Raw genomic sequence first — 22664 nt, 5'->3', positions numbered from 1 at the left:
CAGCTGGTCTCTGCCTGTCTGCGCCAACGTCCATCCTCAGACACTGTGGGCCCTGTGCGCTCGCGTTCCGCTGCCATGGCAGCAGGGGAGGGGTGGGGTGGTAGGAGCAGTGGCAGCTCCACCAGCAGCGGCTGCCTCAGTCTGCAGTCGATGATGAGTAGCTTTCTTCACCAGCGCAGTGAGGAAACTACTAACCAGCCGCAGCAGCAGCAGCATCAGCATCAGGTGGACCTGGAGCAGGACCTCAAACAACAGGCTTAGGCCTACTTGGACAGCACCCTGCCAACCGAGGTAGACAATCCCCTTGACTACTGGGCAACGAAACTTGACCTTTGGCCCCAACTAGCTGAATTTGCCCTTGAAAGGCTGTCATGCCCGGCCAGTAGCGTGGCATCGGAGCGCGTGTTTAGTGCGGCAGGAGGTATTGCAACTCCGCGGAGGACACGACTGTCCACCCAAAGTGTGGAGAGACTCACGTTTGTGAAAATGAATCAGGCGTGGATTAGTCTGGATTTCAAACCACCAGTTCCTGACACAACTGACTAAATCCGCCATGAATCATGCCCCAAACATGTGCCACTTTCAGGTCTCCTCACACTGCTGGTGTGTTCCATTTTTTGTCATAGGATGCTGGCAGATTACGGGCCTCCCATAGCTGCTGCCAGGCCCCTAATCTGCCATGGGCCCCTATACCGCCTCCTCATGCTGCTGCCAAGTCCAGAGTCTGTCATGGGTCCCTGTACGGCCTCCCATTGCTGCTGTCTCCATCGCCACACTCTGCCATGTGCCACTTTCAGGTCTCCTCACACTGCTGGTGTGTTCCATTTTTTGTCATAGGGTGCTGGCAGATTACGGGCCTCCCATAGCTGCTGCCAGGCCCCTAATCTGCCATAGGCCCCTATATACCGCCTCCTCATGCTGCTGCCAAGTCCAGAGTCTGTCATGGGTCCCTGTACGGCCTCCCATTGCTGCTGTCTCCATCGCCACACTCTGCCATGTGCCACTTTCAGGTCTCCTCACACACTGCTGGTGTGTTGAATTTTTTGACATAGGGTGCTGGCAGATTACGGGCCTCCTATAGCTGCTGCCAGGCCCCTAATCTGCCATAGGCCTCTATATACCGCCTCCTCATGCTGCTGCCAAGTCTAGAGTCTGTCATGGGTCCCTGTACGGCCTCCCATTGCTGCTGTCTCCATCGCCACACTCTGCCATGTGCCACTTTCAGGTCTCCTCACACTGCTGGTGTGTTGAGTTTTTTGACATAGGGTGCTGGCAGATTACCGGCCTCCCATAGCTGCTGCCAGGCCCTTAATCTGCCATAGGCCCCTATATACCGCCTCCTCATGCTGCTGCCAAGTCCAGAGTCTGTCATGGGTCCCTGTACGGCCTCCCATTGCTGCTGTCTCCATCGCCACACTCTGCCATGTGCCACTTTCAGGTCTCCTCACACTGCTGGTGTGTTGAATTTTTTGACATAGGGTGCTGGCAGATTACCGGCCTCCCATAGCTGCTGCCAGGCCCCTAATCTGCCATAGGCCCCTATATACCGCCTCCTCATGCTGCTGCCAAGTCCAGAGTCTGTCATGGGTCCCTGTACGGCCTCCCATTGCTGCTGTCTCCATCGTCACACTCTGCCATGTGCCACTTTCAGGTCTCCTCACACACTGCTGGTGTGTTGAATTTTTTGACATAGGGTGCTGGCAGATTACGGGCCTCCTATAGCTGCTGCCAGGCCCCTAATCTGCCATAGGCCTCTATATACCGCCTCCTCATGCTGCTGCCAAGTCCAGAGTCTGTCATGGGTCCCTGTACGGCCTCCCATTGCTGCTGTCTCCATCGCCACACTCTGCCATGTGCCACTTTCAGGTCTCCTCACACTGCTGGTGTGTTGAATTTTTTGACATAGGGTGCTGGCAGATTACCGGCCTCCCATAGCTGCTGCCAGGCCCCTAATCTGCCATAGGCCCCTATATACCGCCTCCTCATGCTGCTGCCAAGTCCAGAGTCTGTCATGGGTCCCTGTACGGCCTCCCATTGCTGCTGTCTCCATCGTCACACTCTGCCATGTGCCACTTTCAGGTCTCCTCACACACTGCTGGTGTGTTCAATTTTTTGACATAGGGTGCTGGCAGATTACCGGCCTTCCATAGCTGCTGCCAGGCCCCTAATCTGCTATAGGCCCCTATATACCGCCTCCTCATGCTGCTGCCAAGTCCAGAGTCTGTCATGGGTCCCTGTACGGCCTCCCATTGCTGCTGTCTCCATCGCCACACTCTGCCATGTGCCACTTTCAGGTCTCCTCACACACTGCTGGTGTGTTCAATTTTTTGACATAGGGTGCTGGCAGATTACGGGCCTCCTATAGCTGCTGCCAGGCCCCTAATCTGCCATAGGCCTCTATATACCGCCTCCTCATGCTGCTGCTAAGTCCAGAGTCTGTCATGGGTCCCTGTACGGCCTCCCATTGCTGCTGTCTCCATCGCCACACTCTGCCATGTGCCACTTTCAGGTCTCCTCACACTGCTGGTGTGTTGAATTTTTTGACATAGGGTGCTGGCAGATTACGGGCCTCCCATAGCTGCTGCCAGGCCCCTAATCTGCCATAGGCCCCTATATACCGCCTCCTCATGCTGCTGCCAAGTCCAGAGTCTGTCATGGGTCCCTGTACGGCCTCCCATTGCTGCTGTCTCCATCGCCACACTCTGCCATGTGCCACTTTCAGGTCTCCTCACACACTGCTGGTGTGTTGAATTTTTTGACATAGGGTGCTGGCAGATTACGGGCCTCCTATAGCTGCTGCCAGGCCCCTAATCTGCCATAGGCCTCTATATACCGCCTCCTCATGCTGCTGCCAAGTCCAGAGTCTGTCATGGGTCCCTGTACGGCCTCCCATTGCTGCTGTCTCCATCGCCACACTCTGCCATGTGCCACTTTCAGGTCTCCTCACACTGCTGGTGTGTTGAATTTTTTGACATAGGGTGCTGGCAGATTACGGGCCTCCTATAGCTGCTGCCAGGCCCCTAATCTGCCATAGGCCCCTATATACCGCCTCCTCATGCTGCTGCCAAGTCCAGAGTCTGTCATGGGTCCCTGTACGGCCTCCCATTGCTGCTGTCTCCATCGCCACACTCTGCCATGTGCCACTTTCAGGTCTCCTCACACTGCTGGTGTGTTGAATTTTTTGACATAGGGTGCTGGCAGATTACGGGCCTCCCATAGCTGCTGCCTAATCTGCCATGGGCCCCTATACCGACTCCTCATGCTGTGACGTTGCAACAAGGTGGAATTCAACCCTACATATGTTAGACCGCCTTTACGAACAGCAAAAGGCCATCACAGATTTCCTGATGTTAAAAGCGGATAAAGGTACTCCCTGTGTAACTTAGATGTCAGCCATTGGCAGCTCATGCGTGACACCTGCGCTTGCTCAGGCCCTTTGAGGAGGCCACGCTATTCGTGAGTCGGCAGGACTATGGGATGAACGACGTCATTCCTCTGTTGCACGTCCTGGAACAAATGCTGTTAACAATGGCTGGTCAGGGTGCGGTAGACGTGGCGCACAGATCTCAACGCCACATGACCCCTGTGGGGGCAGGACAGGAAGAAGAGGAGGAGGTAGAGGAGGACATTGGTGCTCAGGAATTATTGAGTGAAATGGGTGGTTTTTCCACTCAGCGGACAGGAGTGGAGGAGCAGGAGCATCTGGTAGAGGAGGAGGAAGAGGAGACAGAGGACCCAGACGCACCGTGGCAGTATGCTGTGGAGATGGAGGCAGGGAGTCCCTCGCATTCCTTGGCACAAATGGCCCATAGCATGCTCGCTTGCTTGCGTAGCGACAGCCGAATAATAACCATCAGACAGAGGGATGACTTTTGGCTGTCCACCTTGTTGGACCCTCGCTACCGTTCAAAAATGGTGGCCTTTTTCACACCTGCTGAGAGGGAGGCCAAATAACGTACTATAAAAACCACCTATGTAGTCAGCTGGTCTCTGCCTGTCTGCGCCAACGTCCATCCTCAGACACTGTGGGCCCTGTGCGCTCGCGTTCCGCTGCCATGGCAGCAGGGGAGGGGTGGGGTGGTAGGAGCAGTGGCAGCTCCACCAGCAGCGGCTGCCTCAGTCTGCAGTCGATGATGAGTAGCTTTCTTCACCAGCGCAGTGAGGAAACTACTAACCAGCCGCAGCAGCAGCAGCATCAGCATCAGGTGGACCTGGAGCAGGACCTCAAACAACAGGCTTAGGCCTACTTGGACAGCACCCTGCCAACCGAGGTAGACAATCCCCTTGACTACTGGGCAACGAAACTTGACCTTTGGCCCCAACTAGCTGAATTTGCCCTTGAAAGGCTGTCATGCCCGGCCAGTAGCGTGGCATCGGAGCGCGTGTTTAGTGCGGCAGGAGGTATTGCAACTCCGCGGAGGACACGACTGTCCACCCAAAGTGTGGAGAGACTCACGTTTGTGAAAATGAATCAGGCGTGGATTAGTCTGGATTTCAAACCACCAGTTCCTGACACAACTGACTAAATCCGCCATGAATCATGCCCCAAACATGTGCCACTTTCAGGTCTCCTCACACTGCTGGTGTGTTCCATTTTTTGTCATAGGATGCTGGCAGATTACGGGCCTCCCATAGCTGCTGCCAGGCCCCTAATCTGCCATGGGCCCCTATACCGCCTCCTCATGCTGCTGCCAAGTCCAGAGTCTGTCATGGGTCCCTGTACGGCCTCCCATTGCTGCTGTCTCCATCGCCACACTCTGCCATGTGCCACTTTCAGGTCTCCTCACACTGCTGGTGTGTTCCATTTTTTGTCATAGGGTGCTGGCAGATTACGGGCCTCCCATAGCTGCTGCCAGGCCCCTAATCTGCCATGGGCCCCTATATACCGCCTCCTCATGCTGCTGCCAGGTCCAGAGTCTCTCATGGGTCCCTGTACGGCCTCCCATTGCTGCTGTCTCCATCGCCACACTCTGCCATGTGCCACTTTCAGGTCTCCTCACACTGCTGGTGGGTTCCATTTTTTGTCATAGGATGCTGGCAGATTACGGGCCTCCCATAGCTGCTGCCAGGCCCCTAATCTGCCATGGGCCCCCGTACCGACTCCTCATGCTGCTGCCAGGCCCGTAATCTGTCATGGGCCCCTGTTGTCGCTTGTTGGCATATTCCGCTCGTTCAGATGCTCCTTCTCCTGCTACTCCTCTTCACGGATTCCGTCAGCAGTCTTTCTTGGAATCCGTTTCCAAGAGACAACAGTTTGCGTGCACGCACCCGACGGTGCAGAAGCTGAACGTCCTCCTGTCCAAGTTGCTGCTGCCAGGCTCGTAATCTGTCATGCGCCCCTGTACCGCCTCCTCATGCTGCTGCCAGGTCCAGAGTGTGTCATGGGCCCCCGTACCGACTCCTCATGCTGCTGCCAGGCCCGTAATCTGTCATGGGCCCCTGTACCGCCTCCCCATGCTGCTGCCAGGTCCAGAGTGTGTCATGGGTCCCTGTACGGCCTCCCATTGATGCTGCCAGGCCCGTAATCTGCCATGGGCCCCCGTACCGACTCCTCATGCTGCTGCCAGGCCCGTAATCTGTCATGGGCCCCTGTACCGCCTCCTCATGCTGCTGCCAGGTCCAGAGTGTGTCATGGGTCCCTGTACGGCCTCCCATTGCTGCTGTCTCTATCGCCACACTCTGCCATGTGCCACTTTCAGGTCTCCTCACACTGCTGGTGGTTTCCATTTTTGTCATAGGGTGCTGTATGGCCTCCCATTGCTGCTGCCTCCACCGCCACACTGTGGCTCCACACTCTGGTTTTGGCCCCGTGACTGCCCAAATGAGTGAAGTGTGCGGTGATTCTAAGATCGACGGCACTCATCTGCATGTCATACTGACTGACAGTATTATTTCTCTTCCCCAGCAGACTCCAAGGGCATTTAAATTAAAGGTACAGTGTTCTGCACTAATATTAAGTCTCTCTGAAGCCTAGAAACACCCTTTTTTAAGTTAAATTCACAGCGAATATATTCGACTCGAATCGAAATTTTTCCACGAATTCGCCGAATCAGTCGAATCGAATTTTTGAATACTTCGCTCATCTCTAGTGATAAGCTATGACACCAGCCATTTTAGGGTTTTACATTTAGGTTGAGAAAACAAGCAGCTCTGACAATTATCATTTATGGCATGCCTTTAATGTAAATATTTTGGGAAAGAGGTAAATCAATGGGTTTAGTTCCGCTTCAAGCACTGTTCATGAGATGTGCAATGTATTTGAAACTAATAGCAAACAAATCAAGCAAAACATAGAAAAGTCTCTAAGTGTGTGTAATAAATTCTTGTGGGTGTGGGCTTGCAAAATGAGTGTGATTGATGCATGGCATCAGATAACAGGCAGTCAGATAACAGCAAACTCATAATTTGCTAGACAGGTAATCAATGTAGAAACCTAAGAGAGTGTAATGTATAATGGGGTTGTTGTGGATTTTGACCTGTGGGGATGGAGAGTAAAGGTCTCAAACCACCATCTGTACATATGTTTGGCAGACATGCAAGTGTATAAGAATACAGAGTACAGAGGATGGTCTGGGTAGCCTTGTTTAAAGTTAAGAGCCCTAACTTTAGGACTTGACCACATGAAGTAGCTTGGGGCCCACCTATAGGTCTATTTATCAATTTGCTATTACTTTAGTAAGTTTTTTTTACCTTTAGATGAATCTTTATAGGAATGTTTTGGGTGAATCCTAAATAACAGATGTACTTTTGCCCAGATAGTTTCCATGGTGCTAAAACTGTGTTTAACAGTTTCAGCATTAGAGAAGTTAAATATATTTTTTTAGATGAAAAATAGAAACAAAAGTGTGCCTCCCCCCTTCCCTGCCCCCTGCCTTCCCAAATGAATCAGCCTTGCACACAAGGCATGCAGGCTTTACAAGAAAAACAAAATAACAGTTTACTTGGTAAAGTAAAGCACTTTCCCATTGAAAAACAGATGTTGAGCAAATATTGTTTGATGGAGTTTTCCAATAGGTGAATCTTGTTTGATGCTATTTTCAAAGGTTACATATTATTTGAAAACAGGTGGAATCCACTGTGATCAATAGAGAGAATATGGAAAATAGGTGAATGGGTGAGTATTGGACTATTGTTGGGCAATTTTCTCATCAAATCATTGATAAATACTCCACCATGTGTCTAATTACAATTTGTTTTTAAATTTACCCATGAGAATAATGTATTTCTCTTTGGAACCCTATAGAATGTATCTATTTTGTATCATTTCTAAATATATGGAGATCCTAAACATGTTTGGTGGAACCCCCAAATTGGCTCCTAGCCCACACATCTAGTAACCCCACTACTATATGTTATAACTGAACACAAACATATTGTATGAGCTCATCTCTCTCCAAGAGTTACTTAATGCCTCCTAGTGCCATATCACACTGGTAGTGGCTGGGGGGCTCACCTCCCTCTGAAAGCCTCCCTCCTCTGCCATCCTACCCTCCTGGAGAGTACGTTCATTTACAAGATTTATATTATTTACTATTATGTATTTTTACTACATTGCTCAGATGTCCTGTTATACCATTTTACAATGCCTTTTGTTATTAATTGGTGCTGGAACCTGTGGTTCAGATTTACACCCAGCCCACATATGTTTCAAAGTCTACACTTCCTCAACTAATCTACCTGCCTTAGAACCTTTTGTCTTTTTATCTCTTTTCTTTCCTTCTCTCAGTTTGAAGCTGCACTATTTATCACCCTGAACCTTCCTCCTCTTGCCTTCCTTTTTCCAGGTGCTGGGTCTGTCTTGTGACCTATCATATCTCCCCTCATCTTCACAATCATGGCCAAAATAAACTTTGGCTCTTTAAATGCCCATATGACTTTTGGTTATGTGTTAGAGAAGACACTGGTAGCTTGTGATGAGGCAGAACTTGGTTTACTTGTGTGGCTTAAGTTGCAAACATACAACACATTTCAGCAGACATCTTGGTTTAGAAGAGAGAGAGAAGAGAGAGAGAGAACCAACAAGTTTACATATATGCACAACTGGTAACCTTAGTGTACAGTGCCATCTACTGGTCAAGTGATATTAACACACAATACTGTATATAGTACATGCTGTTGCATTCCCAACACCCCTTCTCAACGGCATGTGCATAATTATATGACATTTAGTCTCTTTTGTAGAAAACAATGACGTTCCCTTGGCAAAGGTTTGGTGAGTGCATCTGCAGTCATCTCCTCTGATGGGCAGTACTGGATGTCGATAACCCCTTGTTCTTGCATGTCTCTGAGCAGATGATATCTTACATCAATGTGCTTGGTTGTTGGGTTAATCTTCTCAGAGTGTGTAAGCTTTATGCATCCCTGATTGTCTTCAAAGATGGGTGTGGGTTGTGACATATTCAGTCCCGTATCTAGTAGAAGTTGACAAATCCAAATGGCTTCTTGACATGCATGTGCTGCTGCTATGTATTCCGCTTCTGTTGAAGAAAGTGCGACAGTCACTTATTTCCGACTAGACGAGCTTATGGTTCCTTGTCCATACTGGAAGATGTAACCACTTGTAGATTTGCGGTCAGTGGTGTCTCCAGCCCAATCGGCGTCCACATATCCAATCAGTTTTTGGTTTTACGATGCTGGAAGTCACAGCTTCATCCGATTTGTTCCCTTTAGGTACTGCATTACCCTCTTTACTGCATTCCAGTCGCGTTGACACGGTGTTGCGACTTTCCTGCAAAGTATTCCCACTGCTACGGCGATGTCTGGTCTTGTCACAGTGGCGATGTATAGCAATTTTCCGATTGCCCTGCGGTAATAATCATTGTTAGGTAACAAGTTTTCTGTTCCATTGTTTTTTGGATAATCTGGTTCCATTGGTGTTTTCGCTTCCTTTGCATCTTGCATGTGAAACTCTTCTAACATTTCTGTAATTTTCTGACTTTGGTTAAGAAGATAGCTTCCATCCTCTTCCCGCTCTATTTGAATTCCTAGGTAGTGAGTAATGTTCCCCAACTCTTTAATTTCAAAATGTTGTTTCAGTTTGTGAACTATTTGGTCATAGTCCCCTTCTTGTTCAAAACACGTCAAGATGTCATCGATGTATATTAGGATGTATGTCCATTTGTTCTCTTGATTCTTTGAATACAGACATGGATCTGCTTTACTATTTGAGAACCCTTCCTTTCTGAGTATTTCATTCACTTTTTCATTCCATGCTCTCACCGCTTGCTTGAGCCCATAGATGCTCTTTTGCAGTTTGCATACAAGGTTCTTTTCTTTCTCAAATCCTGGTGGCTGTTCCATGTACAGATCCTCCTGGATGTCTCCATACAAAAAGGCAGTTTTGACGTCTAGGTGCTTTACTTGCATTCCCTTTCCTGCAGCAATACTAAGGAGTGTCTTTATGGTGGAATGTTTCACAACTGGAGCAAATGTCTCATCGTAATCTTCTCCAAATTTCTGGGAGTATCCCTTGGCAACTAATCTTGCTTTGTATCTATAGATGTTTCCTTCTGTATCATATTTCACTTTAAAAGTCCATTTGCTTCCGATGGTTTTGCGACCAGGAGGGAGTTCTGTTAGTGACCAAGTTTTATTTTCTTGAAGTGATTTTATTTCTTCTTCAGCTGCTTTTCTCCACTGATCGGCTTCCCTTCTCGGCAAAGTTTCTATGTCTTATCAGGATGTTGGCTCCTGTGTTTGATGTGTTTTAGCAGCGTATGATAACCTGTGGGGTGGTATCCCTTTTGTCATTCGAGAGGATCTTCTCATTTCTTGTTGTTCAGTGGGTTCTATTGGCTCGTTGATTGTAAGTTCCACTGCTTATTCTGGCTCTTGTCCCGCTTCGCATGGGTCAGTGTCTCTTGCCGATTCAGCGCGTAAATCCTCTCCACATTTTTCAAGAATTGTATTATCTGGTGCTTCACTTTCATCAAAATAAACACTGCAGCTTACTGTGACCTTGTTGGTCTTTGGACAAAGGATTCTATATCCCTTACTCTGCTCACTGTAGCCCACCAGAACACCTTCTATGGCTTTGTTCTCCAACTTGGAGCGTTTCTGACTTGGAACGTGGGCATATGCTTTACAGCGAAACACTCTGATGTGTCCTACATTAGGTTTTCATTCATTCCACATTTCATATGGTGTACTCTCAATAGCTTTTGATGGGAGCCTGTTTTGTAGGTATGTTGCAGTCATTATTGCTTCTCCCCAGTATTTGTTAGGTAAGGCAGCGTCCGAAATCATACATCTGATCATTTCTACAAGAGTGCGATTCTTTCTTTCCGCTACGCCGTTTTGCTCAGGAGTGTATGGTACAGTTGTTTGGTGTATAATACCTTGTTTCTTTAGGTATGATTCCATCTCTTTATTCATATATTCCCCTCCATTGTCAGTGCATATTATTCCAGGTTTCCTTTGAAACTTGTTGCTTGTCATAGCTACAAACTCTTGAAGTTTTTCTAATGTCTCACTTTTGTGATTCATTAGATACGTTATTGTGTACCTGGAATAATCGTCGATGAAAGTCAGTAAATATCTGTTCCCGCCAGGTGTGATGGTTTTCATTGGTCTGCACACATCACTGTGTATCAGTTCCATCAGTTTAATGGTTTTACTCTGACTGGTCTGTGGAAGAGAGGTTCGGGTGGCCTTTGCTTTGATGCAACACGTGCACTTGCTGAATGTGTAGCAAGGCAATATTTACATGTCTTCTGATAGACCTCTCTTTGCAAAGTCCTTTTTAGCTTCTGGGTTTCAATGCCCCAATCTTCTATGCCACAGGTGGATGCACTTGTCATGTGGGTTATGAGTTGCCGCATTAGCCTTCTCGCTTTCAGTGATGATTTTGTACAGATGTTCATTTAAACTTCCTCTTGTTAGAATTTGCTTTCCATTTTGAATTCTGCATTCATTACCTCTGAACTGGACAGTGAGTCCATTGCTTGCAAGGGTTTTAACTGATAGAAGGCTTCCTTCTAGGCTTGGAACATATAGAACATTCTTTACAAGGATGCTCTGCTTGCCCCCTGATGGCGTTTTGCAGTTCAGAAATCCCTGACTATTACCTTCCACTGTAATACTTTTCCCATTTGCTAGGAAGACTTTATCTTTTACACTAAAATCAATTTCTGTGAAGAATGTCTCGTCGCTTGTCATGTGACTTGTTGCCCCTGAATCAATGTACCATCTATGTGAGGTACTATTCTGAGTCACTTTAAAAGTACCACTCCATGATGCACTTTCATTTTCTTTCATGACCGCTTTAGCTCTTTCTCTTGTGGGTAGCTCCCGCTTTTGCTGCTCAGCTTTCCAGATTGAACAGTTCTTTTTCAGGTGACCGGCCTTTTTGCAGCGAAAACATACCCTGGTTTCTTTGCTTTGTCTTATGCCTTCATGCACCTTCAGAGCTGCCTCTGGTCTCTCGTTCTCTTCACTATGCAAATTTTCCTTTCTTCTGCTGTATTCATCAATTAATTTTCCCTTAACATAAGGGTCAGTTCAGTTTCCGGTCTAGTTTCTAGAGCATTTATAAGGGCACTGTATGATTCTGGAAGGTTGCATAGAAGTAGTGCCACAACATGATTGTCTTTCATTTCTTCACCTATTGCACCCAGCTGGTCCACAATTTCTAGCATAGCATTTACAGTGGGGCAAAAAAGTATTTAGTCAGACACCAATTGTGCAATTTCTCCCACTTACAAAGATGAGAGAGGCCTGTAATTGGCATCATAGGTAGACCTCAACTATGAGAGACAAAATGAGAAAACAAATCCAGACAATCACATTGGCTGATTTGGAAAGAATTTATTTGCAAATTATGGTGGAAAATAAGTATTTGGTCAATATGAAAAGTTCATCTCAATACTTTGTTATATATCCTTTGTTGGCAATGACAGAGGTCAAACATTTCCTGTAAGTCTTCACAAGGTTGGCACACACTGTTGCTGGCATGTTGGCCCATTCCTCCATGCAGATCTCCTCTAGAGCAGTGATGTTTTGGGGCTGTCGCTGGGCAACACGGACTTTCAACTCCCTCCAAAGGTTTTCTATGGGGTTGAGATCTGGAGACTTGCTAGGCCACTCCAGGACCTTGAAATGCTTCTTACGAAGCCACTCCTTCGTTGCCCGGGTGGTATGTTTGGGATCATTGTCATGTTGGAAGACCCAGCCACGTTTCATCTTCAATTCCCTTGCTGATGAAAGGAGGTTTGCACTCAAAATCTCACGATACATGGCCCCATTCATTCTGTCCTGTACATGGATCAATCGTCCTGGTCCCTTTGCGGAGAAACAGCCCCAAAGCATGATGTTGCCACCCCCATGCTTCACAGTAGGTATGGTGTTCTTTGGATGCAACTCAGCATTCTCTCTCCTCCAAACACGAGTTGTGTTTCTACCAAACAGTTCTATTTTGGTTTTATCTGACCATATAACATTCTCCCAATCCTCTTCTGGATCATCCAAATGCTCTCTAGCAAACTTCAGACGGGCCCGGACATGTACTGGCTTAAGCAGGGGGACACGTCTGGCACTGCAGGATCTGAGTCCCTGGTGGCGTAGTGTGTTACTGACGGTAGCCTTTGTTACGTTGGTCCCAGCTCTCTGCAGGTCATTCACTAGGTCCCCCCGTGTGGTCCTGGGATTTTTGCTCACCGTTCTTGTGATCATTTTGACCCCATGGGGTGAGATCTTGCGTGGAGCCCCAGATCGAGGGAGATTATCAGTGGTCTTGTATGTCTTCCATTTTCTAATTATTGATCCCACAGTTGATTTGTTCACACCAAGCTGCTTGCCTATTGCAGATTCAGTCTTCCCAGCCTGGTGAAGGTCTACAATTTTGTTTCTGGTGTCCTTTGACAGCTCTTTGGTCTTCACCATAGTGGAGTTTGCAGTGTGACTGTTTGAGGTTGTGGACAGGTGTCTTTTATACTGATAACAAGTTCAAACAGGTGCCATTGATACAGGTAATGAGTGCAGGACAGAGGAGCCTCTTAAAGAAGAAGGTACAGGTCTGTGAGAGCCAGAAATCTTGCTTGTTTGTAGGTGACCAAATACTTATTTTCCACCATAATTTTCAAATAAATTCTTTCCAAATCAGCCAATGTGATTGTCTGGATTTGTTTTCTCATTTTGTCTCTCATAGTTGAGGTCTACCTATGATGCCAATTACAGGCCTCTCTCATCTTTGTAAGTGGGAGAACTTGCACAATTGGTGGCTGACTAAATACTTTTTTGCCCCACTGTACATGTTCACCCATTTTCTGCCCTTTTTCCAGCCTCATCTTATACAGTTTGTGCAGCAGATATAGTTTACTGTTTAGGTTTGCACGTTCATGCAGGTTTTGTAATGCAGTCCACATACCTTTAGCTGAGTTTTCTTTCCTTATATGAATGAGTTGATCGTCCTCCACTAACAGGCTAATGACTGCTTTTGCTTGCCTGTTTTTTCTGTCCCATTCTTCTGGGTTGTCATTGAGTCTGTGTGTATCTGGTACCTGCCACAAGTCATCTTTGGATAACAGCATTTCAAGCTTAAACTTCCATAGCTGGTAGTTGGTATTGTTGAGCTTTGCTATTGTAAACTTCATATCTGAAGCACTTGCCATCTTTCAGTGAATTGGATACAGCTCTTGTTTCCTCACACAGGATTTGGTAGGATTGTAAATGCAGCACTTACTTGCTTGTAGTTTTCCTTTTTCCAGTGTCTGGAGCTGGGCCCATAACCTGTTGGTTATGTGTTAGAGAAGACACTGGTAGCTTGTGATGAGGCAGAACTTGGTTAATTGTGTGGCTTAAGTTGCAAACATACAACACATTGCAGCAGACTGTAACAGCAGACATCTTGGTTTAGAAGAGAGAGAGAAGAGAGAGAGAGAACCAACAAGTTTACAGATATGCACAACTGATAACCTTAGTGTACAGTGCCATCTACTAGTCAAGTATATTAACACACAATACTGTATATAGTACATGCTGTTGCATTCCCAACAATGACGTCCTCCCAGAACGAACCCCCCGCGTGCCCCCAGCGTTTTGGACACAGCTGATCACATGACACAGTAAAGGGCCAATCACATCAGCCTTTTACCATGTGATCAGCTGTGTCCAATCACAGTTGATCACCATGTAAATAAAATTGCTGGTTATCGGCAGTACTTGCCTCATGCTGTCACAGTACTGCTGATAATCGGCTACTGTGAAAGGATTCATCTACCTACACTGATAATCATGGAGCTGACAATCAGTGGCCTGATTATCAGTGCAGCCCTACACATGCCCATCAGTGCCTAACAGTGCTACCAACGAGTGCCAACAGTCTGTGCCCATCAGTGTCACCAGTCATTGCCTTCAGTCAGTGCCAACAGTCAGTTTCGTCAGTCAGTGCCAACAGTCAGTGCCCTTCAGTGCTGCCTATTAGTGCCCTTCAGTGCTGCCTATTAGTGCCCATCATTGCCGCCTATCAATGCCCATCATTGCCACCTATCAGTGCTGCCTCATCAGTGCCCCCTCATCAGTGCCCATCAGTGCAGCCTCATCGACGTACATCAGTGAAGGAGAAAAATTACCCATTTGCAAAATGTTATAACAAAAACAAAAAAAACCTTTTTTTTATTTATAGTGGTTATTTGGGAGTTACAGAGATGTACAGGGGTATAGAGGCATGTTGAGGGGTAAGGAGGCATTCCAGGGCTTTACCGGGATCTCCCGTCCTACTGGAAGTCCCAATCGACCAGCCGATGCTTCTACTGGATGATCACAGAGCTGAACAAAGACCGGATTTGCTTTGTTTGGCTCTAAGATATAGTAATCTGGAAGTAATGACCTTGCATCACTTCTGGATTATTTGAATATAAACGGCCCCATTTTGAAAAAAGAAAAAGCATTTAATCACACCAAACTTGATGTGATTAAATGCTTTTAAAGGCAGGGGAGGGATTTCAGGTCTTATTGACCCCAGATCCCTCCATAAAGAATACCTGTCACATACCAATTGCAGTCACAAGGGATGTTTACATTCCTTGTTACAGCAATAAAAGTGATCAAAAGAGCCCCCATGCTTGCTCGCAAAGGTGAACACACTTATCGGTCCCACGCATACGCAAACAGCAATGATACCACACATGTGAGGTATCACTGCAGACATCAGATCATAGGCAGTAATTTTAGCATTAGACCTTCTCTGAAAATCTAAAGTGACAACCTGTAAAGGCTTATAAAGTGTTGCCTATGGCTAGGTAAATTTACGTTGTTTGACATCATTGCATGGGCGTGCACAAATTTAAAGCATGACATGTTTGGTATTTATTTACTCGGCATGACATCTTCTTTTATATTTTACTAAAAAAATGGGTTATTTATTTTTTTCTTTGCACTAAAATTCAAAAAAGTATATTTATTCCCCAAAAAAGTGTGTTTGAAGAACTACTGCACAAATACTGTCATAAAAAATAGCAAAACCCACCACTTCTGCTTTAAAAATATACAATATTTTGGGGTTCTAGCAAAAAATACTGATTGCTACACGTAAACAAAAAGTGCCAGAAAAGGCCTGAACTACAAGTGGATATATTACAAAACAGACAAATAGCAGCAGTAAAATTAAAAGGGAAACATACTTATCAATGTGTGCCTGACCTTTGTTTTTTTGTGTCCTATCTGCTGCTGAGCGAGTTTGCATCCCATCAACAAGAATCTACTGATTCCTGTGGCTAGGTTTGAAAGTTGTTTCGCCAAGTTCGAACACTGCAATGACAGTTTGTCCATGGCCACAGCTATTCATGACTGTTCCCACAGGTAGCGATTACCTATGGTGATCAAAGCTGGATGCACAAAAAGATGCTTCCCATACAACAGATGCCCTACCTGCCCTATGTGGCTAATCTGAGCTGTGTTCTAGTTGGGGCTTATATTAAGGGGTTGCTTTACTAAAAGTGGACAGTGCAAAATCTGGTGAAGCTCTGCAGAGAAGCCAATTAGCTTCCAGGTTTTATTTCCAAAGCGTAATTGAACAAGCTGAAGTTAGAAGCTGATTGGTTTTTATGCAGAGCTGCACCAGATTTTGCATTCTACACTTTTGGTAACGCAACCCCTATGTGTCTTACTATCTCTGTCTGCCCACCCCAGATCTAAGATTTAAATCTGACCTTTTGTAACGGGACTGAGGTTGAGATCTGGAGTCCCTTTTGCAGCAGTTGTTTTATTCTGGGTTACAATGCTGCACAATATCTTTTTGTCTCTTTTGGTCAGCTGACCATGTTGACCGTGCTTATGCTTATCAGACGATGTTTTCCCAGAAACTGCATATGCCATCATAACCTTTGGCACTGTACCTTACAACATGGCAAATAATTTGGAAACTTTAGTCACAGAGGCGCCAGCTAAGCGGGTACCAACAATTTGCCCTTTTAGAAGCTCAGTAAGCTCTGATATGACACCGTATTACTAACACTATGACAAAAGTGAACCTTCCCGCCCATTATCTAGATGTCTCATCACACAGCGGAAGCAAAAACATGTTACACCACTTCATCTTTCAATGCAAAACATGTCATCACTTTCTTTCACACCTGCAAATCAGAGTTTCCATTTTTGTTTAACTCCTGTATATATTCTATTTATAAACAATTTTTTGCTTATGAAAGACCTGTTTGGTGGTAAAAGTGTATCATCCTATCAAAGCATATCTGTAATACTAATGTTGTAATACAATGTTAAAAACAGAAAACAAGGGGCGTGTCCAAGATGGTGACCGGAGCGGCCGCATAATCAAGAGCTCCGGCGCCAACCTACACAATCTGCTGCCATCCGTGCAGCTGCGGACCATAGCAGCGGAGGCTCCTGTTGGCATCTCCGGTATCTGGGAGACGGGCTCCGGGCGATATTTCCGCCCTCTGTAGCGGCGGACATCCGCGGCCTGGCGCGGCCGCATAATCCGGGGCTCCGGCGCCTTGTACTTGCGGCCACTGCCATCCGGGCGGCGGTGGATCATTCCGGGACATCGGAGGCTCCCTCTGCATCTCCTCAGTCTGGGAGAGGGGCGCTGCTGTGTATTGCCACTCCCCGTGGCGGCGGACACCTGCGGCCTACTCCACCCGATATGGACCTCCTCTCATCCGGGCCACAGTGAGTATAGGAGGCAAGGGGGCTGGCGGCTACTGGTCATCGGGTCCCCCTCCAGTGATTCAGAGAATGGGGCTCCTATTTACTGCCTCAGAAACCGCCTTCCTCTGTGGCCACAGCCCCTGTTGGGCCCAGAGGCCTACTCAGGCCTATATACTGCTCCGGTGGAGTGCCGGGGCTCCCTGGATCTGCCCTGGAGGGCCCTGAGATCATCATAGGGGGACCTCTGTTCCACACGTGCCCCTCGTCCCTCTCAGACCCTAAGGTGGGAGTTGGAGCCATCATCTTGCTCCTGGGAGTTATTAATGGTGTTTACCACAGCCTATGTGCTCTCTACGCCCTCCTGGTTTGCTAAATATTTTTACAATATAAAATTTTTGCAGATAACCCTGATAGCATCTATGTAACTACAACCTTAAACCTGTTTTGGGCGTTATAGATCCCCTGGGGTTATTATCTCCTTTGGTTATCCAATTTCCAGTTGATCACCCCCAGGAGACTCCCTGTATGCCGTCCACCAAGAAAAAAAGGGGACAAGCTCAAAAGTTCCTCACAACATACCTACTTAAGACACACGAGATTTGCAGCATGTCTCCAGATAATACAGAATGAGCATCGCTGTCCGATTCCACGCAGGATATCACAGCTCCTTCATTAGCTCTGGTCAGTGAATATACACAGCAACTCACAAAGGGGGACCTGGAATCTTGCTTGGAAACTATGTACACCAAGCTGGCCGCTAAATTCCAATCAGAACTGCATAAAAGCACTAATGTTCTCTCTCAGGAAATAGCCACATTGGGCTCCAGGACCGACCGCTTAGAAACCAAACATGATGAACTTAGCCTGGCCTATGGTGAACTTTCCAGAGAACACGATCATCTACAAACGGCCTTTTCACAATTGCAGGCGCAGGTTGAGGACCTTGATAATCGCAATCGCCGGAATAATCTGCGAGTCAGGGGAATTCCGGAGTCTGTGTTTGATCTTTCACAAACCATAACCAAGTTATTCAAGTCACTCCTTCCGGATCATGACCCTGGGTCCTTTGCTTGTGACTGCATCCACAGAGCCCTGCGCTCTAAACCTCCTAATGATAAACCGCCTAGGGACATTGTCCTATGTATGAAGGATTTCCTGACCAAAGAAGACATACTTAGAGCTGCTTGCAATACCCCAACGATCTCCTTCGAAGGCTCAGTTTTACAAATCTTTCCAGATGTTTCTCCGGCTACGTTGGAGAAATGTAGAAAAATGAAAGAAGTTACAACTGCCCTTCTCTCAGCTCGTATCCGCGATAGATGGAGCTTCCCTTTTAAGCTGATAGTTCCACACAATGGGAGCACATATATACTGTAGCTACATCCCTTCCCGAAGGTAGAGAAATCTTGGCCAAATTGGGCCTAGCGGACGCCCCATCACCTCAACGTCCACCCTCCACTCCTCGTGTCTCTCCCATTTGGCATACTCCATCTCCACGGAGGGATAGAAGGAGAGTCCGACAAGAACCGGGTTGACAGGACCATGCTCACTTGCCTATTACCCATTGTTTTGATAGTCCTTAGTCCTGGTCCACAGTTTTCTATGACTGAGACAAGAACCGAGATACAGGGATTTTGCTCGTTTGTATTTCTTACATCTTCAGGATGTGCATTTTTGTGGTCACTGCTGTGATATTTCTGTGTTTCTGAGAACTATGTATACTTTCTTATTGATAGCTGGATGTGTTAAGGCTTAACAAAGGTCTGTGGACCCTCTTAATACCGCCCATTAATTCATGGTTTCAAAACTCTTGAACACGTTACCCTACCCTGCTACCTGACATGGCCGGAGGTGTCGCTTCCCCGATTGTGGGGTGGCAGCTCCGTTTTCCATGTTTTACGGAGACAGGGTTTGGGCCCATTTGGCCCTTTGATGTTTGAATTTTTTGTTTTTTCAGGTATGGCAAATTGCCTACCTGATCCATGTTTTTCAGTTACCCTCTTAATTGTAGGAGCTATTACAGCTTCACTTCTATTGTTTTTTGTCTTTTCTCTTTTCAAAGCTTTAGTGCATGATGTTGGTTTTGTGCCGGTTTGTGGACGTCACGACCCCCATATTGGGGTCTGGATGTCCCCTAGGCTGGTACTACTGCCTGTAAATCTGTCTGATGTGGACTTGCGGGTCCTTATGTCCAGCCAAATAATTCTAGGAGATGTCTTTTCAATATGTATTTTTATGCTGATAGCTATAACTTTTGTATACTATGGTGATTCCATGTATTTCGCATAATGTCCAGGGTTTCAATTCACCAAATAAGTGCAAAACAGCCTTTCTTCAATATAAGCGACTAGGGGCTAAAATTATTTTATTACAGGAAACACATTTTGCAGCTGCAAAACACCCTACATATTTTCATAAATCCTATAGGCAGGGGTATTATACCTTACATTCCTCCAAAAGTAGAGGAGTAGCCATCTTTCTACATAACTCATTCCCCTTTGAGGTTCAACATGTGTATCGTGATCCAGACAGTAGGTTTATCATTCTTAAAGGCACCCTTTGAGGTCGAGAACTTACGATTGCTAATGTCTATGCACCGAATTCGGCACAAGCTTCCTTTTTATCAAAATTTTTTGATGTTCTGGATAGGTTTTTGTCCCCCCATCTATTGGTGGGTGGTGATTTTAACCTGGTAGCAAACCCTCTTTTGGACCGCAGCTCCTCCTCGCACTCTTTCCAGGCTTTCCCAAAATCCCTTACTAAAAAACTAGATGCCCTCCAGTTGGACGCCTGGAGGGTGCACAATACGGGGGCCAGGGATTATTCATTTTATTCTCACCCACATGACTCTTATGCTAGATTAGACTATATCTATTGTACCCCTATTTTACTAGCTAATTCTAGGATGGCTTGCATCCACTTGAGCCCCTGGTTGGATCATGATATTGTGGCCTTATCTATCACGTTTATAGGATTACCACCTACTCCCTTCTCTTGAAGACTTAATGACTCTATGCTTACTGATATTGACTCTCGCCAAAAGGTGGTTACATCTATTCAGGAATATTTTCAGTCTAACTCGATTTCTGATATATCTTCAGCCACACTATGGGTAGCCCATAAGGTGGTCCTACTTGGCCGCCTTATCTCTATGGCTTCATCCAGAAATAGAAAACGATGGCAGCAAATTCTACTTCTTACCCGAGAATTAGAAGCACATTATAAAAGTCATGTTGCTAATCCATCTCTTGTTAATAAACAGTTACAAAAGCGTTTAGAATTGAATACTCTTTCCCAAAAGACTGAAAAAGCTCTCCGCTGGTCGAAGGCCTCGTTCTTGTTACATATCAACTCAGTATCCACTATGTTTGCAAGGAAATTGAACCACTCTCTGTGCCCCCCACATGTTCATAAGTTACGCACTAACTCGGGCGCTATCTCATCTTTACCTCAGGAAGTTTTGGGTATTTTTGAAAACTTTTATTCTAACCTATTAGCTCCTCCACAGTCAGATTCTGTTCCACCATCCGACTCATGGCTGGATTCTATACCCCTCCCTGCTCTTACACCTTCTCAGATTGCCTCTCTTAATGCCCCCTGTACTTTGGAGGAAATAACTCGTGTGATTAGCTCGCTAAAAAGTTCTACTGCACCAGGTCCTGATGGATTCACCGCTAGTTACTACAAACATTTTGCCTCTACGTTGGCTCCCTATTTAATAACTTTATTTAATGATGTTCTGCAGGGGGGTAAGTTCCCTGAGGAGATGCTATTGGCTAATATGTCTTTAATACCCAAACCACAGAAAGACCACTGTTTGCCACAAAACTATAGACCAATCTCAGTAATGAATAACGATCTGAAAATATTTAGCCGTATTTTGTCAGACAGGTTGGCCCCTATTATCTCCTCTCTGGTCTCTCCGGACTAATCGGGTTTTATTCCTGACAGATTCATTACTGATAACATTTGCCTCACGCTAAATGTTATTAAAGATGCCAATTTACATTCTAAAGAGGTTTTGTTGATGAGTCTAGACATAAACAAGGCCTTTGACAGTGTTCTTTGGCCCTATTTATTTTCCTTGCTACAGAAAATGGGCTTCAGTGACGAGTTTTTAGCTGGTATACACGCCCTATACGACTCTCCTAAAACGAGAATAAGGCTTCCTGGCTGTAACTCTGACTTCTTTACATTGGGTAGAGGTACCCGCCAGGGCTGTCCTCTTTCACCCCTTTTATTTGCGCTGGTGTTGGAACCTTTGGCAGTAGCGATCAGATCACATTTGGATATTTCTGGCTATCCATTACTAGTTTCACATTTCAAAATAAGCATGTATGCTGATGATGTTATGCTTTTTCTCACTAACCCATTAACTTCATTGCTTAATTTATGTGCCCTATTGAACGATTTTGCTATAGCGTCAGGTCTTACTGTTAATTTTACCAAATCGGTGGTTATGCCTGTTAATGTTCCTAATTCCCTAAGTGCATCTCTCCGTAGTTCTTTTCCATTTTGTTGGGTCATGGATCGGATATCCTATTTAGGTATTAATCTCACTCCCAGATACTCGGATATGTTTACTGCTAATTATCCACCATGTGTATCACGTCTCTCTACTCTATTGAAGATTTGGCATGGTTACCCTATTTCCTTTCTGGGTAGAGTCACAGCGGTTAAAATGAATATATTGCCTAAACTACTTTATCTTTTTAGAGCACTTCCAGTTCCGGTCTCTAAAATGTTTTTAGACCACTTTCAGCGGACTATTAACAACTTTATCTGGGGTAATAAGCGTCCACGTTTTGCTTCATCTATTTTGTACCGGACACAACAGACGGGAGGTCTCGGTCTCCCAATTTTTGCCTATATTACCTCTCGGTTTTGCGCAACTATCACAATGGGCAACTATTAACTCTCAGATCCCATGGAGGAGGATCTTACATTACCTTTGATATGGATAAAGAGAAAGAGGCATCACCAGCAAGGCTCCCACTTTTCATCCATTACACATCTGCATCAGAGGCTGGTCATTAGCTCTGAGGAAAGGGATTCTTCCCCGAAATGCGTCAGCCATTTGACCGCACTGACAGTGAGGATACCTTGCCTGCCGTTGTGGCCATCGTCATTTTTCTATGCTTTTTAGATACATGCTTCGTTTGTGAGTATGTTTTTATTATTTTTTACTCTTTACAATAAACCTTGGATAATGCACTAGGTGTGTGCGCCACCTGTGCTTTTTGATGTTCCTCTTCATGAGGACCATTGTTACCGAAAGATTAGACACTTTTTTAATTCACACTTTGGCCTTATACCATCTTCTCCAATATCCTTTTTTGAACGTACCAGCTGTGACTCTCCTAGGGGTAAGGGTCTTATTTCTGATCTTTATCACCAATCTTTGATCTGTCTTTTTCATACAACCCCTTTATACAGACAAAAATGGGAGGAGGATAGTGGTATCACTTTTTCGGATGAGGATTGGGATTCCATGGTGGATAACATATGTAAGTGTTCTAGATCTCTCTCTGTTCATGAGACGGCCCTTAAGGTTTTAACCA

This window comes from Staurois parvus, unplaced genomic scaffold (genome assembly GCF_062004578.1).
Source record: "Staurois parvus isolate SC_StPar_1 unplaced genomic scaffold, SC_StPar_1.0 ptg000078l, whole genome shotgun sequence".
NCBI classification, from domain to species: Eukaryota; Metazoa; Chordata; class Amphibia; order Anura; family Ranidae; genus Staurois; species Staurois parvus.
The sequence above is the reverse complement of the archived record's forward strand: the minus strand, read 5'-3'. Positions refer to the sequence as shown.